At 45.9% G+C, this 18,935-nt stretch overlaps 1 protein-coding gene across 1 annotated transcript in view; it reads left to right on the forward strand.

The window, feature by feature from the left end:
* GUCY2C (guanylate cyclase 2C) overlaps positions 1–18,935 on the forward strand; it is a 1,090,166-nt gene that overhangs the window by 244,368 nt on the left and 826,863 nt on the right. The window lies entirely within an intron of this gene.

An 18,935-nucleotide genomic window follows, 5' to 3' on the forward strand; every position in this document is an offset into this window, starting at 1 on the left:
TTAGCTAAGTGTTTCCTCACTATCTTTCTGTTTATAGATATCCTGGATTCTTCTATTCCCTTAATAGGACAGTGAGTAACAGTTGATGTTACATTTCCTTTCTGAGAGAAAACAGATGCAAAATAGGAATTTAAAAGTTCAGCCTTCTCAACATCCTGTCTTACCATTTCATTATTTTCATCCTGTAAAAATCCTATAGCATCTTTGACTTTTCTTTTACTTTTGACATATCCCCAAAATCCTTTATTATTGCTTTTGACATCTCTTGCAAGCCTCAATTCATTTTCAGCTTTAGCTAATCTGATTTGTGCCCTGCAGGTTCTGCAGACAGCATTATATTATTCTTTAGATATGCCTCCCTCTTTCCATTTTATAAACATTTATTTCTTCCTTTTTAGCATGTGCTTAAGTTCTGTGTTCATCCATCCTGGTTTCCTTAAATGCTTCCTATTCTTCCCTCTTTTCGGAATTGTTAACAACTGTGCTTTGAGAATTTCATTTTTCAAGATTTCCCATCCTTCCTGGACATTTTTGTCTTTAAGGATATCCAGCCATTGGATCCCTCCAATTCTCTTTCTGAATCCCTTAAAATCTGCCTTTCTGAAATCTAACCTTGACGTCTGAGTCTTCACAGGTCTTCCGCCTCTAGTTATCCAAAATTCTAAAATAGCATGGTCGCTACCTCCTAGGGTCCCAGCCACTTTTACCTCCTCAACCATTTCCTCCCTGTTTATAAGGATTAGATCCAAGGTAGCAGTTCCCCTTGTTTTCTCCCCTACCTTTTGGAAGATAAAGTTGTCAGCAAGAGAGGATAAGAATTTCCTTGACCTGTTAGTTTTGCCTGAGAGAGATTCCCAACAAATGTCTGGATAGTTGAAATCTCCCATGACAACTATGTCATATTTTTTGGAGAATTTGGCCATTTGATGCATAAAGAGTTCATCCATATCTTCAGCTTGCACAGGCGGCCTGTAGTAAATGCCTACAATGGTGTCCTTTCCATTGTTCTGTCCTTGTATTCTTACCCAAACAGTTTCCACAGAACTCCCAGTCTCTGAAGCTTCAATCTCTGTGCAGATATACGTGTTTCTAACATACAGTGCGACACCCCCTCCTCGTTTATCAAGTCTGTTTCTTGCAAATAAGTTGTATCCTTCTAGTCTTGTATTCCAATCATGTGTATTGTCCCACCAAGTTTCAGTGATTCCAATGACATCATATTTCTTTTCCTGTGTTAGTAGTTCCAATTCTCCTTGTTTGTTGCCCATGCTTTGTGCATTAGTATATAACACAGCCGCATAGTATATAGCCCAGCACCATATGGTATATAGCCCAGCCCACCATGGTATTTAGCCCACCATGGTATAATACAGCCCAGCATGGTATATAGCCCCCCCAGCATGGAGTAATTGTAACAACCCTGCTGGCATCACTGCATGGCCTTCCATTCCCTGCACACCAACTTACCTTCTGCTTCAAGCCATGCTGTAAGCTCTGTCTGTTGCCAGCCCTGAGCTCCAGGTGCTATGCCTCTTGTTTTCCTGCTTGCTCTTCATGTTTCCTGACTGTGTGTATAGGGGGGCAGCGCCTGAACTCTCTGGTTCTTATGCAGTCAGGGTGCACCTGTGTAATGTGTCCCTTACCAATCACCTAGAGCCCTTGACTATTTAGTTTTACCACACCCACTGACCTTTGCCTCTGCAACTCAGTTAGCTCCTTGTTGCTGAGCTAGCCAGGCCCTGTCCTATATCTTGCCTTCTCTGAAGGCTCTTACTGCGTATTCCTGTGTCTTGGTACCTTGCCTAGTACTTCTCTGTCTGCCTGCCAGGAGGCAGCATATCCTGGTCCTTGAGTCTTGTTCCCAGTGCCTTGTCTGTTTTCTGTCCGCCTGCCAGGAGGCTGAATATCCTGGTCCTTGTGTCTTTGTCCCTGTGTCTCTGTCTGAACTCAGTCTTACCTCTGTCTGTCAGTCTCCTTGTTTGTGGTTCCTTCTCTGCCATGTCTTTCCTTGTGTTCTCCCTGTCTGTGCATCTGCACTCTAGCCGCTCTGCCTGCATGGCTCTCTAGCCGCTCTGCCTGCATGGCTCTCTAGCCGCTCTGCCTGCACGGCTCCTTAGCCGCTCTGCCTGCACGGCTCCCTAGCTGCTCTGCCTGCACGGCTCCCTTGCCGCTCTGCCTGCACGGCTCCCTAGCCGCTCTGCCTGCTCGGCTCTCTAGCCCCTCTGCCTGCACGGCTCCTTAGCCGCTCGGCCTGCACGGCTCCCTAGCCCTACAGCCCAGCATGGTATATAGCCCCCCCAGCATGGTATATAGCCCCCCAGCATGGTATGTAGCCCCCCAGCATGGTATGATACAGTCCAGCATGGTATATAGCCCCCCAGCATGGCACCACAGTCCAGCATGCCGTATAGCCCCCACAGCATGGTATGATACAGCCCAGCATGGTATATAGCCCCCCCCAGCATGGTATGATACAGCCCAGCATGGTATATAGCCCCCTCAGCATGTTATGATACAGCCCAGCATGGTATATAGCCCCCCCAGCATGGTATGATACAGCCCAGCATGGTATATAGCCCCCCCAGCATGGTATATAGCCCCCCAGCATGGTATGCTACAGCCCAGCATGGTATATAGCCCCCCCAGCATGGTATGCTACCGCCCAGCATGGTATATAGCCCCCCAGCCCGGTATGATACAGCCCAGCATGGTATATAGCCCCCCCAGCATGGTATGATACAGCCCAGCATGGTATATAGCCCCCCCAGCATGGTATAATACAGCCCAGCATGGTATATAGCCCCCCAGCACCTGAGCAGAGGTAAGAAGTCTGTGTGGAAAGCTGGGTGACGTACTGAGTGAATACTAAGAGCAGAGGTAAGAAGTCTGTGTGGAAAGCTGGGTGACGTACCGAGTGAATACTAGAAGCAGAGGTAAGAAGTCTTTGTGGAAAGCTGGGTGACATAACGAGTGAATACTAGGAGCAGAAGTAAGAAGTCAGTGTGGAAAGCTGGGTGACATACCGAGTGAATACTAGGAGCAAAGGTAAGCAGTCTGTGTGTAAAGCTGGGTGACGTACCGAGTGAATACTAGGAGCAGAAGTAAGAAGTCAGTGTGGAAAGCTGGGTGACGTACCGAGTGAATACTTGGAGCAGAGGAAAGAAGTCTGTGTGGAAAGCTGGGTGACATACCGAGTGAATACAAGGAGCAGAAGTAAGAAGTCAGTGTGGAAAGCTGGGTGACGTACCGAGTGAATACTAGGAGCAGAGGTAAGAAGTCTGTGTGAAAAGCTGCGTGACGTACCGAGTGAATACTAGGAGCAGAGGTAAGAAGTCTGTGTGGAAAAGCTGGGTAATATACCGAGTGAATACTAGGAGCAGAGGTAAGAAGTCTGTGTGGAAAGCTGGGTGTCGTACCTGTAGGGAGAGTAGATAGACATGCTGGAGAGAGTGCGATGGTGGTAGATGAGAGGGCACAGTCTATATGCATCATTCTGGATTAATTCATATATTCATATCATCTCACACTTTTAAGATACACACTTATAGGATACACACTGCAGACATATGGCTCCAGATATGCCTCGCTCTTTCCATTTGATAAACATTTCTTTCTTCCTTTTTAGCATGTGTTTAAGTTCTGTGTTCATCCATCCTGGTTTCCTTAAATGCTTCGTATTCTTCCCTCTTTTTCGAATTGTTAACGACTGCACTTTGAAATTTCTCACTTTTCAAGATTTCCCATCCTTCCTGGACATTTTTGTCCTTAAGGATATCCTGCCATTGGATCCCTCCGATTCTCTTTCGGAGTCCCTTAAAATCTGCCTTTCTGAAATCTAACCTTGACATCTGAGTCTTCACAGATCTTCCTCCTCTAGTTATCCAAAATTCTAAAATAACATGGTCGCTACCTCCTAGGGGTCCCAGCCACTCTTAGGGTACCGTTACACCTAGCGACTCACCAGCGATCCCGACCAGTGATATGACGCGGTCAGGATCGCTGGTGAATCGCTGGGTGGTCGCTAGTGAGCTGCCACTCAGGCAGATCTCACCAGCGACATCGCAGGGGACGGGATCGCTACTTACCTGTCAGACGCGGCGATCCTGCGTCCTCCCGCCCGGCTCCACGCGTCGCTCGTCGTCACAGCAGGAAGCGCCGCAGGAAGTGGACGACGAGAAATGGTCCAGCAGCTTCTCGCGCTCAGCGATTACCAGCGGGGGGAGCCGGTCGGAGGTAAGTATCACATGCAGCGATATCGCTAGTAATATCGCTGCAACGTCACAAAATTGGTGACTTTACAGCGATATTGCTAGCGATATCGCAGTGTGTAACGGGGGCTTTACCTCCTCAACCATTTCCTCCCTGTGTATAAGGATTAGATCCAAGGTAGCAGTTCCCCTTGTTTTCTCCCCTATCTTTTGGAAGATAAAGTTGTCAGCAAGAGAGGATAAGAATTTGCTTGAACTGTTAGTTTTGCATGACAGAGATTCCCAACAAATGTCTGGATAGTTGAAATCTCCCATGACAACTATGTCATATTTTTTCGAGAACTTGGCCATTTGATGCATAAAGAGTTCATCCATATCTTCAGCTTGCACAGGAGGCATGTAGTAAATGCCTACAATGGAGTCCTTTCCATTGTTCTGTCCTTGTATTCTTACCCAAACAGTTTCCACAGAACTCCCAGTCTCTGAAGCTTCAATCTCTGTGCAGATATACACGTTTCTAACATACAATGCGACACCTACTCCTTGTTTATCAAGTTTCTCGCTGGCACCGAACCGCAGCTGTGCCGGGTACTCATCAACGGGTACCCAACGGACGCTTTCCGCATTCAGGGAGCATAGTGACTGGTCCATGGCTCCCTTGTAGCCGGGGACAACCCCAAAATGACGGAAAGTGGAAGTGATGGGTATCCATGGGGAAATCTGGGAGTACCAGACTGCGGAGGTTAATTTTTCCATACCATGTGGGGACATTAAACATTTGGTAGGAGCAGTGAAGACCCTTGCATATGGAACTGTGTTGGGAAGAGACTTGCCCCTGTTCTGGTCCCTGTGGGAGACCAGGGGAAACCCTCCCAAGGTAATTGCTATTCTGGCCGCACAACCCGAAGATCCCAAGTAAGGGATATCTGCCATAGGGGTCACCAACCTAGAGACAGAGTGTAACCCCGATAGGTTCCCCTAGAGGTATTGGCAGTAGAGGTGGAGGAGACCCCACCAAACCCCAAGCAGGAAATGTCCCCTGGTAAGTTCGAGACAGTCCAGTTCAAGGGACCCATGCAGAAATGTGCGAATTAAAATAAAGCCTGGAGGAACCGGGAGTGTGTGGTTGCAGAGGCAACTAGGGACATACACACGAGGAACCCTCTGGCACCGGGCAAGGATGTGGCCGGGGTAAAATGGATAGAGCTCTCGCTGGATGGCAGCGTCGTGAGGCTCGAGTTCGGTGCGACCTGAAATGGATGTATGCCCGGAGTTGCCGGGGCGGACCTTGGCATTTCGGCGGGACATAGGGTAATGGTATAGAAGAAACGGTGCCATGGGTCCCAAGGGAGGTACTTAGGTTACGGGATGAGCTGCGGGGTTAGTCAACCCCAAAGAAACATAGTCGAGTCTTTCCAAAACTGGCCAAAATCTACTGTTAGTCAGGAAAGTGGGTGTGTCTTCTGCAATGGAGAGCGGGGAGGTGGTTGGTCACGTAACAAAATATGGAAGAGAAACGCAACGGGGTGGGATGCTTGCGTCAACCAATTGTTCCGGTCCCTACTTTGATTTCTCTGTACAGTGTTGGGCAGGGGTGTCACAGGGTAATGCAGATGCCCTGTCACCTCACCCATGTGGGGTGATAAGTCTTCAGTCCCAAAGGTTTCAACAGATGGGGGGTATGTGAGGCAGCGGCCCGGTGTCACATGTAGGGGTCGCTGCTATGAATGAGTCACCGTAGGAGGCAAAAACAGAAATACTAGACAAGTCCAGAAAACCAGAGAAGTTGGCAGCTATCGGATTGCAGACCCCTGAACCTAACAACAACAACTAGCAGTAGCCGTGGGGGGTTCCTACGGTGCCCTAGACCCCTCGATCACAGCCGGAGAACTACATAGCCTAAAGACAGAAAGGGAAATCTAAACTGCCCCAGAGCAGACCCCAAAGCAATAGGCAGCCCCCAACATATAATGACGGTGAAGCAAGATGAAAAAACACTCACACAGATAGAAAGATAGGCTGAGCAAATGATGGGGCCCAAGCTAACTAAATAGGACAGGACAGAAAAGCTGCTGTCTGCAATCCGCCAAAACCCTCTCAAAATAAGAGCCAACAGACTGATAGGGAAAAAAGCCCTGAAGACGCTAGGCTTCAAAAAGACTATATCAGTACCCAGGTATTTTCTGAAGACAGAGCAAAAAGGAATTCAGCTCACCCAGCAGGGAAAGGCAGAAATCCAGAAAAACAAGGCAAAACAAAACCAAAACACAAATGCAAAAAGCAGAGCAGAAAACTTAGCTTTTGAGGAGCAGGAATCAGATTGGTCTCCAAGAATCCCTCAGAGAAATCACCCGCAAGGCAGAAGGGCGTCGGCTGCCTTATATCCAGTCAGCAATTCCAGTCACCCAGTCATCATCATTCTGCTCAGGTGCTTTGTAATCAGCCTCACTACCTTCCTTCACCAGAAGAGGGAGTTCATCAGACCTCAATGGTCAAGGGGAAAATGAATTCACAACAGTACCTCCCCTTGAGGAGGGGTCACCAATCTTTTGGCATGAATATCAGAGGCAGAGACCCAGGAATTATCCTCCTGACCATAACCCTTCCACTTAACCAAATACTGGAGTCTCCGTCTAGCCAGACGGGAATCCAGTATCTCCTCTACCTCATATTCATGTTACCTTCAACTAATACAGGATCCGGAGGTGCCACCCCAGGAACAACTGGTTCAACAAACCTCTTCAACAAGGACTTATGAAACACATTATGAATTTTAAATGTGACAGGAAGAGCCAAACGAAACGAGACCGGATTAATAATCTCCAAAATCTTGTAAGGTCCAATAAATCTAGGCTTAAACTTAGGAGAAGCCACCTTCATATTTTTTGATGATAACCAAACCATATCACCAACCTTAAACTGGGGACCAATGGTCCTATGTCGGTTGGAAAACCGCTGGGCCTTTTCCTGGGAGAGAGATAACTTATCCACCACTTGGTCCCAGATCTGGTGCATTCTCTCCACCACAGTGTCAACACCTGGGCAGGCAGAAGGCTCCACCTGCCCTGAAGAAAATCGAGGATGAAACCCAAAGTTACAAAAAAAGGTGACATCAAAGTGGCAGAACTAGCTCTATTATTTAAAGCAAATTCGGCCAAGGGCAAAAATGAAACCCAATCATCCTGATCAGCGGAAATAAAACATCTCAAATACTACCCCAAGGCCTGGTTTGTTCTCTCTGTCTGCCCATTGGTCTGAGGGTGAAAAGCAGAGGAGAAGGACAACTGAATTCCCAGCTTGGAACAGAAAGTCCTCCAAAATCTAGACACAAACTGAACTCCTCTGTCAGATACAATGTTCTCAGGAATCCCGTGCAAGCGAACCACCTGTTGCAAAAACAGGGGCACCAACTCAGAAGAAGATGGCTACTTAGGGAGTGGTACAAGATGAACCATCTTAGGGAACCTATCGCAAATCACCCAAATAACAGTCATTCTCTGAGAGACAGGCATATCAGAGATGAAATCCATTGAAATATGGGTCCATGGCTTCCTGGGGACCGGCAAAGGCATCAACAACCCACTAGAGCGAAAACAAGGTTTAGACCGGGAGCAAGTCCCACAGGACTGCACAAAATTCCTGACATCACGAGACAAGGTGGGCCACCAAAAAGACCGACTCACCAGATCTCTAGTACCAAAAATACCTGGATGACCAGCCAATGCAGAGCAATGAACTTCAAACATCACTCTCTTCTTCCACTGGTCAGGAACATACAACTTTCCACTGGGACAACGCTCAGGTTTGTCCTCCTGGAACTCTTCCAGAGCACGTCTCAAATCGGGCGAGATGGCAGAAAGAACTACCCCTTCGCCTAAGATGGTAGCAGGCTTGGTCACCACAGGAGAATCAGCAAAGAAGCTCCTAGAGAGGGCGTCTGCCTTGACATTTTTAGTGCCAGGAAGAAAAGAGACCACAAAATCAAAACGTGTAAAAAACAAGGCCCACCTAGCCTGTCTAGGGTTCAAGCGTTTTGATTCTGTTATGAATGAGTCACCATAGGAGGCAAAAACAGAAATACTAGCCAAGTCCAGAAAACCAGAGAAGTTGGCAGCTATCGGATTGCAGACCCCTGAGCCTAACAACAACAACAAGCAGTAGCCGTGGGGGGTTCCTACGGTGCCCTAGACCCCTCGATCACAGCCGGAGAACTACATAGCCTAAAGACAGAAAGGGAAATCTAAACTGCCCCAGAGCAGACCCCAAAGCAATAGGCAGCCCCAACATATAATGACGGTGAAGCAAGATGAAAAAACACTCACACAGATAGAAAGATAGGCTGAGCAAATGATGGGGCCCAAGCTAACTAAATAGGACAAGACAGAAAAGCTGCTGTCTGCAATCCGCCAAAACCATCTCAAAACAAGAGCCAACAGACTGATAGGGAAAAAAGCCCTGAAGACGCTAGGCTTCAAAAAGACTATATCAGTACCCAGGTATTTTCTGAAGACAGAGCAAAAAGGAATTCAGCTCACCCAGCAGGGAAAAGCAGAAATCCAGAAAAACAAGGCAAAACAAAACCAAAACACAAATGCAAAAAGCAGAGCAGAAAACTTAGCTTTTGAGGAGCAGGAATCAGACTGGTCTCCAAGAATCCTTCAGAGAAATCACCCGCAAGGCAGAAGGGCGTCGGCTGCCTTATATCCAGTCAGCAATTCCAGTCACCCAGTCATCATCATTCTGCTCAGGTGCTTTGCAATCAGCCTCACTACCTTCCTTCACCAGAAGAGGGAGTTCATCAGACCTCAATGGTGAAGGGGAAAATGAACTCACAACAGGTCGCTGTGTGTTCCCCCCAGGATGTGCATGGCGTATTGAGGCCATGGGAGTGCATTGCAGTCACAGGCATAGCTGTGATTGCAATTCAGAATAAAAGTGAGTATAGGTCTTGGACATGCTGGTTGTCCAAGACAGATTTAGGGAAAACCTGCTCTGGGCTTTTGAGTTTTGAAACAGACTACAAATGGTAGTGGTGCAGTTCATTTGATTCCCGGCCTGGGTTTTCCATGTGGTCATGGCCACAGATTCCAGTTAAAATCCCTGCAATAAAGGGTTTGGGTGTGTCAGGGTCAGTGTCAATGCTTTGGCACTTATAGATATACATATTGTTCTTTTTCTTTGTGTTTTTGTCATTACTTATCAGAGAGCAGCAAGATGCATGGTCAGAGACCCTGAGTCTGGCAATGTGTCACTTACTTGTCTGCTTGATGTCATTTTGATAAAATTACTGTTTTATCTGCCGTAGACCTAGTAGTTCTCTGAATGTTTAGCTCTGTATAAACCCGTCCACACCACTGATTGGCATCTTTTTGTCCATATAATGAGGGTGGGGTTATACAGAGCTTATGAATATTCTTGACTACCTGGAATCAGGGTCTCTGTCTCTACATTATGTTGCTCTCAAATTAGGTCGCAAAAACCTGGTGACACATTCCCTTTAAGTGTATCAGTGCTGTATTATCAGCTGGGGTTTCAGACAAAGCACCCAAACTCGTTAACTGTTATCTCTCTGGACTTTAATAGAGCCATGATCTCAAAGGCTCTTCCAACGTTCTATCAATATGTTAAATGTGCTACAAGGGACAACAGTATATTGGATCTCCTCTATGCGAATATTAAAGACGCCTATTCATTATCTGCACTGACCCACCTGGGGAAATTAGACGACAACCTCATACTATTGTATCCATCTTATCAACCTGTTGTTAGCAAACAACCAGCGACAATAAAACTAATCAGGAAGTGGACTCCAGCGGTGGAGGAGGCTCTGCAAGATTGCTTTGACCTCACTGACTGGGAGGTGATATATGACAGGGGAGAGCTTGCTAATGTAAATGATATTGTCCGGAGAGTAACTGATTATATACATTTTTGTACTAACACTGTTGTACCAGCTAAAAAGATTCGATTTTATGCAAATAACAAGCCTTGGATTACAAACGAATTGCAACACTTACTAAACAAGAAAAAACTGGCATTTAAAATGAAGGACACAGAGAAACTTAAATTGATACAACAGGACTTAAAAGGGAAAATTAAGAATGCCCGTGAAGCATTCCAAATTAAATTAGAAAATAAATTGTCACACCACAATTCCATGGAGGTGTGGTCGGGCATGAAGCAGCTAACTGGGTTTAAGGCAAAGCCGGAGCGTGGGGAAGTGGATCTGCCCATTGACTAATTAATGAAATGAATGAGTTTTTCAAGAGATTCACCAACACAAGCACAGCGTCATCAGGAATGGGGGATGGAGCTGGGAAACGATCGGCAGCATTGACATTGGGGGATAAACTGCCTGCTTTCACTGTCTCCCAAAGCGATGTGAGGAAATAGTTTAGTAGACTAGTTATTGGCAAAGCAGCTGGGCCTGATGGCCTCAGTTCACTTGTCTTCAGCGTGTGTGCAAACCAACTGTGTACTGTCTTCCAGCACCTGTTTAACTGGAGCCTTCAATCACAGGGTGTACCAGAACTGTGGAAGACCAGCTGCCTGGTGCCAGTTCCTAAGACCACTTTTCCAACTTCCCTACAAGAATATCATCCACAAGATCCCCATAAACATGGTAGGGTACCGTGGAGGTGAGGGAGAGCAAACCAAACTCCAGTACCAAATGCAAAAGCTCAAACAAGCTATTAAATCCAGGAGAAAAAACTAGAGCATGCGATAATTTGCATATAAAAAGTATAAAAAAACTTTATTCAAAAAGTACTACAGGTAACATATAAAAATAATAGAGTGCCAGTCAAACACTGCTGATGACATAAACCCAAGTATCACCGACTCCTCCCACAATGATGGAACAGCTCCCCAATAAGTAACCATATACCAGAAACCCCATGTACAGTGGGGAAAAAAAGTATTTAGTCAGTCAGCAATAGTGCAAGTTCCACCACTTAAAAAGATGAGAGGCGTCTGTAATTTACATCATAGGTAGACCTCAACTATGGGAGACAAACTGAGAAAAAAAAATCCAGAAAATCACATTGTCTGGTTTTTTTTCATTTTATTTGCATATTATGGTGGAAAATAAGTATTTGGTCAGAAACAAGCAATCAAGATTTCTGGCTCTCACAGACCTGTAACTTCTTCTTTAAGAGTCTCCTCTTTCCACCACTCATTACCTGTAGTAATGGCACCTGTTTAAACTTGTTATCAGTATAAAAAGACACCTGTGCACACCCTCAAACAGTCTGACTCCAAACTCCACTATGGTGAAGACCAAAGAGCTGTCAAAGGACACCAGAAACAAAATTGTAGCCCTGCACCAGGCTGGGAAGACTGAATCTGCAATAGCCAACCAGCTTGGAGTGAAGAAATCAACTGTGGGAGCAATAATTAGAAAATGGAAGACATACAAGACCACTGATAATCTCCCTCGATCTGGTGCTCCACGCAAAATCCCACCCCGTGGGGTCAGAATGATCACAAGAACGGTGAGCAAAATTCCCAGAACCACGCGGGGGGACCTAGTGAATGAACTGCAGAGAGCTGGGACCAATGTAACAAGGCCTACCATAAGTAACACACTACGCCACCATGGACTCAGATCCTGCAGTGCCAGACGTGTCCCACTGCTTAAGCCTGTACATGTCCGGGCCCGTCTGAAGTTTGCTAGAGAGCATTTGGATGATCCAGAGGAGTTTTGGGAGAATGTCCTATGGTCTGATGAAACCAAACTGGAACTGTTTGGTAGAAACACAACTTGTCGTGTTTGGAGGAAAAAGAATACTGAGTTGCATCCATCAAACACCATACCTACTGTAAAGCATGGTGGTGGAAACATCATGCTTTGGGGCTGTTTCTCTGCAAAGGGGCCAGGACGACTGATCCGGGTACATGAAAGAATGAATGGGGCCATGTATCGTGAGATTTTGAGTGCAAACCTCCTTCCATCAGCAAGGGCATTGAAGATGAAACGTGGCTGGGTCTTTCAACATGACAATGATCCAAAGCACACCGCCAGGGCAACGAAGGAGTGGCTTCGTAAGAAGCATTTCAAGGTCCTGGAGTGGCCTAGCCAGTCTCCAGATCTCAACCCTATCGAAAACCTTTGGAGGGAGTTGAAAGTCCGTGTTGCCAAGCGAAAAGCCAAAAACATCACTGCTCTAGAGGAGATCTGCATGGAGGAATGGGCCAACATACCAACAACAGTGTGTGGCAACCTTGTGAAGACTTACAGAAAACGTTTGACCTCTGTCATTGCCAACAAAGGATATATCACAAAGTATTGAGATGAAATTTTGTTTCTGACCAAATACTTATTTTCCACCATAATATGCAAATAAAATGAAAAAAAAAACAGACAATGTGATTTTCTGGATTTTTTTTTCTCAGTTTGTCTCCCATAGTTGATGTCTACCTATGATGTAAATTACAGGCCTCTCTCATCTTTTTAAGTGGTGGAACTTGCACTATTGCTGACTGACTAAATACTTTTTTTCCCCACTGTATATGCAAAGTAATCAAGCTCAAAGGCCATGTAGGGGGCTCAGGAACTGAGAATAGCATTAGGGAACACACTCATGACATATAGTGGTGAATCAAAGTGTACAGCCATACACTGTCCCAAAATACAGTAAACTCGATTGGAGGTGTCATACAGAAAAGGTTTACAAGAAGGGAATGAGCAGACTGTAATTTCTACGGAAGCTCAGGTCATTCAATGTGTGCAGTAAAATGCTGGAAATGTTCTACCAGTCCGCTGTGGCAAGCGCCATTTTTTTGCTATCATATGCTGGGGCAGTACAGTAGTGTGCAAGTAGCTGATGCTAATAAGCTGAACAAACTTATCAAGAAGGCAAGTGCGGCTGTTGGCCTCCATCTTGACTCTTTTGAGGAGGTAGTGGAAAACAGGATTCAGAAGAAGTGTAGGGCTATAATGAACAATAATACACACCCACTATACGAGCTGTTCTTGAATCAGAAGAGCACATTCAGCAGCCGTCTAATCCTACTTAGGTGCAAGAAGGAGAAATTTAGGAAATCGTTTGTGCCTACTGCTATGGGGATGTATAATAATTTCCTAAGGGTGGTAGACAACAATGACTGATTGCAGGTGTACTCATGTCAATTAACAGTGACTTATATAACTAAACTAACCACATTTATTTTTTACGTAATGTTGGCATACTTATGCAAGATTTGTGTCCTAATATTTTATGTACTGCTCTTTGTATTGATGCTGTAATACCGTTAATTTCTCTCGAGATCAATAAAGTGTATCGTATTGTATTGTATCGTATCGTATTATGGGACTCTGTACAACTCCGAGGTCCTAAATAGCCATAATACGCATGGAAAAGCTATGATAAACTGTTAATGTTAATCCAACTCAAGAAGTGAAATTCTAACTGAAATTAAAAAGAGTGGCTAACTGTGCCTGTCTTTGTGTCATTTTAGCGATTATCTCCATGTCTGGAGGTAAAACCGATACTATGAATATCAGTGTTTTTTCCTTTACTACATTTACATAAACCTATTTTTTATTTGTACTGAACAGTCAATAACCATAGTTGATTATTCTGCTCATGCTCCCTGAAAGTTTAAAAAGGAGTGTACCAGGTATTTTAAGTTTGCATTATGCATTTATTTTGAAATGTTTATTGTGAAGTGGAGTATTGCTTTAAATTTGTATGCTAATGTATCATTGATTGCCTCCACTTTCCTTTAAAAGTGTATGCCTCTTTATAGTGTTGTGCTCTGCCACTATGACCTGTAACACAGCACTATAAAAACCAATAAACCATGGTAAATGGAGTCTCTGCAGCTCATAGTTGAGCCACAGGGACTCATGACACTTAACCCCTGCTGTGTTGCCGCTCAAACTTGAGAAGATATTGATAGAAGCAGGTGATGTATCAGTTGTAGGGGTAGGAGCTGCCTCACTTGATTAACCTAAAACTCCTACCAAGAGATAGGAGAAAATAAGCAAGATATTAACATATTCTGAGTCCTGAGGACACAGTAGCTACAAAAGAGGATGGCAGCATGGGGAGTCATTTAGGACACATTTCCCACAATTGTGGATTTACTTGTTTATTGCAGTCCACGTAATTTTGTTTCCTTTTGAGCCCCAAACAAAGTAATGATTGTCCTGCTAATGGTATTATGAACAGTGCCATGGAAAAGCAGGATTGCACAAAATCACAAGACTGTACTGATTTCACAGTAAGATTTTTTTGGCTTACTTTGGCCAATCAATATTGCAAAAATATAAGGGCTGCACTTCCTTCCAGAAGCACACTCCCAGGATCTTGAAGTATAGTTTAAAGGAAAATGTAGGTGTTATGAGCATGTACATGCTCAAACACGAGAAACACCGCACCTACACCCGACTGTTCCCTGTACAGGCTAGAAAGGCCCTAGCCACACAATTGAAAACACCTTCTCGGACCTAACTCCCTAAAAGGCCATTGAAAGGTTTCTGGTACCTCCAGAGGAACCAGAGGGTAGGCGCCAGCACATTGCCAGCAAGGGGAAAGTGTGAAGTAAGATACAAAAACCAGGAATGAGAAACTAAAACAAATTCACACAGAATGGTTATCGCTGATCGCGCGAGAACGTACTGGACTGTTTCTCGTCGTCAGCTTCCTGCCGCGCTTCCTGCTGTGACGACGAGCGACGCGTGGAGCCGGGCGGGAGGACGCAGGATCGCCTGGTGTGACAGGTAAGTAGCGACCCCTGTCCCCAGCGATGTCGCTAGTGAGATCTGCCTGTGTGGCAGCTCACTAGCGACCACTTAGCGATGCTCCAGCGATCCTGACCGCGTCATATCGCTGGTCGGGATCGCTGGTGCATCGCTAAGTGTTACAGTACCTTAAGTCTGGGGATGATAACCTGAGAAAATAAACAGCTTGATAACCAATCTCGAGCAAAAGTTTGCCAGAAATTGAACCTCTTTATCAGAAATAATGTTTTCTGGAACACCATGCAATTTAATGATTTGAGAAATTAACAAAGTTGCTAAGATCTTAGCAGTTGAAGTGGAAACAAATGAACCAGTTTGCTAAAACGGTCAACCATAACTAATAGATAATTCATCCATGGAAATAATGCATTCCCCCCAATGTGGCTTGTTTGTTTTAACAAATGCAATAGATTTTGGTCTTTTGGTCAGTCTTTTGAATGTTTAACAGTGTCTTAGGTAATGAAATGTCCCATATAATTATTTTGTATGTGAATTTATAGGTGTCAGGTAGCCAGGAAGATGGTGGTAGTCTTACCAAGAGCATTCTGGCACCTTGGATACTTGAGAATGTTGTGCCTCTGCATGCAAGCGTGCCCCTCGTGCTTCACCGGCGGGTTGCCTCACGCTACTTGCCTGTGCAGGGCCCCACCTTGCCTGTGTACTTCATTCCTCTGGACCTGCCTCAGGGCATGGTGGGATTAGTGGGCAGAATGCCATTGCTCCCAGCACTGATGCTATTGAGAGGTCCACTCCCAGGAGGCCAGGTTTCCCAGGGTCAACTGTTGCGTGATGCTCTGTTAGGCATTCGGTGATATGATTATAATCTGCATAACTAATCATGTTAAATGGTTGTGGGTCGCCCTCCCAGAGCTGTGGGGTACTCAGTACCGGGCCGGTCTCTCAGAGGAAGGTGTCACAGCAGCGGTGACCCGGTCCGTGGCCCTGGGCGCCCATGTAAAAGGGGTTTGAGTGATGAAATAAAGTTTGAGTGATTTGTGACGCCACCTGTGGTGTTCGGCAAAGGAGGTGTTAAGCCGACGCTGCAGACAGATCCTCTGGGGCAGATGGTGGGGTGCAGCAGTGATGTTATAGCCCTCCACAGACAGGGCCATTGGTCCCAGGGCAGTGTAGATAGGTGTTTTGGGGACGAGGGTGCAGTGCATGGCACAAGGATGTAGCAGTGCCGGAGAGTTTGTAGGAAGAAGGCAAGGATACAACAGGGTACAGTTTCTTTACCTTTACTTGGCAAATGCAGTCCAGGGTCCCAATTACAGATGGCACAGGAACAGGCTAGCCTGGAAGCAACTCAGGAATCTCTCTCTCAGATGAGTTGTGTAGTCTCCTCTCTAGCGCTTACTTGAGGTACATGCAGTATTGTGTTACACTGACGTTCCTCCTTCTTCCCTTTTGGATCTACCTCGTAAGGCAGACAGATGTAGCCCTCTATTTCTCTTTGCTCACCCGTCGCTGTTTTGCCTCCGAGTCTTGGGTGGGAATAGGGCATTTACAGCTTCCTATTCCTCTGGTTTCTGTTGCAGGACCTTCTGTATCCATACAACCGTGGAGACCAGACTCCAGATCATGCGCTATCACTGGGAGGGAGCTCTCTCTCCTCAGCTCAACCTCCAGCTTCTCTTCACATGTCTACACTCATTGCCCTCCTCACACTAACTGACTCATTTCCCCTCCTGGCCCCCAGAGAGAAACTCTTGCCCTTAGTATTGGTTCAGAGCTCCCTCTGCTGGCCTGGAGTGGGAACCGTGTTGCATGACATGGTTAACTGCTAGAGAGACCCTTCATTGCTTCCAAGCCTGACATCACCCTCCCTGGAGGAAGGCAATGCCACTGTGGCGACCATGCTCCTGGGGGCGCCACATTCCCCCCTAGTGCAATTCAGCACTCCTGGGATGATGAAAAACATACACAACATTTAAACAAATAAACAAATATAAGTGTGCAAGATTTAGAAAAATGAAAAATTACAAAAACCAAAAGCTCCAAAAATAGTCCTGTGATGGTAAGTCCATGCATCAACGTCCATGCTCCATTCCTGGGAAAATGGTGAACTATGTACAAAGTTAGTGACCACACACAGTCCTGTGGCCAAAATGTTCATAACACAAGCGGGAAAACAAAAAAGAAATTTCTTACAGAGTATCTGTAGGCACAAAACTTGGAACAGTTACATATATACACACAATTTCAACATTTACATAAACTTATCTATACATGATATCTGATGGGCGGTATACCTCGTGTAGTATGGGTAGACTTGTGTAACTCTGGTGTGGGTAAACTGGGTAGTATCCTGCGAACCCTTAGACTCACTGTGGGCATGACAGATTCACCACTGGCAGGGCGAGGATTCTCTGGCTCCACTGCTGGTGTGGCTTCCACTGCTTGAACTTCCTGATTTTCAGAGTTCTCATGAGTCACTTCTTGTACTACCAGTTGGGGAAATTTCAACACTGGCACCACTATGGCATCATTTACTTTAGACCAATTTGCAGGGAATTCTCCAAGTATAGTGCTGACCTTTTCTCCTTCTATTGATTGGATGTTATTTTGCTCTTCCCTTCTTTCCTTTAGCTGGTCAGGGCACAATTTCAAATGATCCCTCGATATTGCTGCTGAGGTTTCTCCTCCATCTTTACTAATAAGGCACACCTTGGTATTGTCAAAGTTCGAGGGTAGAATGGTGTAGGGTTCAACTTCCCATTGGTCATCCAATTTATGCATCATCCTTTTCCTCTTTAGGACTTGTTCTCCTGGTGACAAGGGAACTGTAGTGCCTTTCTTGTTTTTGTCTTGCCTGAGCTAAACTCTTTTCTACACACTCTTGTACTCTACAGTACTGTTGCTGCCATTCTGTATCCCAGTCAGCATCTGGTGATGTTACCTCAGGTGTAAGGACTCCCATATCCAAATCAATATGCAGCTTGCCAGGCCTCACTCTCATTAGGTAGGCTGGAGTGCAGTTGGTGGAATTCACAGGAATGTGATTGTAGAGGTCTACCAGATCTGGCAACTTCTCTGGCCACAGATTCCTCGCTTTCAAAGGCAAGGTCTTCAGTAGGTCGATCACCACCTGATTCATCTTTTCACACTTGCCATTGGTCTGTGGATGTACGGTGTTTTCCTGATCTTCTTGCAACCGTACAAGTTACAGAATTCCTGGAACACTTCTGCCTCAAAGGACCTTGATCTGTAAGCACTCGCTCAGGATATCCGTGTGGTCGACAAAAGTGCTGTTGGAATGCTCTGGCTGCTGTCCTGGCTGTTTGATCCTTGACAGGCACAACTACCAGGAATCTTGAGTAGTGGTCATCGATGGTAAGAGCATAAATATAGCCTGAACGGCTTGGAACCAGCTTCACATGGTCCAGGGCTACCAACTCGAGTGGCTGTTTGGTTATTGTTGGCTGCAAAGGAGCTCTTCGGCTGTTACGGTCCTTTCTGCGCAGGTTGCATTGTCCACACTCCCGGCACCAATTTTCAATGGCTTTCCTCATACCAGCCCAGTAGAATCTCTCCCGGAGCAAGGCTTCCAACTTCTTCCATCCGAAGTGTCCAGCTCCATTGTGGTATGCTTCCAAGACCATTGATGCCTCCCTCTTTGGGACTACCACCTACCAGATCAACTCATGAGTGCGGGCATTGATACTCCTCCAACACAGCTTTCCTTCATAGATGAACTGCCTGCCTCTCTCCTTCCACAACTGCTGGGTTTCTTCAGGAGCATCCGACTCTGGGAGTGAGTCAGCTTGTGACAGTAGCTCCTTCACCAGGCGGACTGCGGGGTCGCTATCCTGCGTTTCTGCCCAGTCATGATAAGGCAAGGGATTTAGGGTAGCCTCTTTCAAGACAGACCGTCTGTTTCTCACTCCTTGGGCACGTTGGGCTGCAATTGGCCGGTGGAAGGCAGGTAGCTCAATTTCTTTGAGTGCCTCAGGGTCTTCTCCTGCATCTGGCAGGTTAGG

Source organism: Dendrobates tinctorius, unplaced genomic scaffold, assembly GCF_039654945.1.
Source record: "Dendrobates tinctorius isolate UK_male_01 unplaced genomic scaffold, ASM3965494v1 ptg000094l, whole genome shotgun sequence".
Taxonomy (NCBI): Eukaryota; Metazoa; Chordata; class Amphibia; order Anura; family Dendrobatidae; genus Dendrobates; species Dendrobates tinctorius.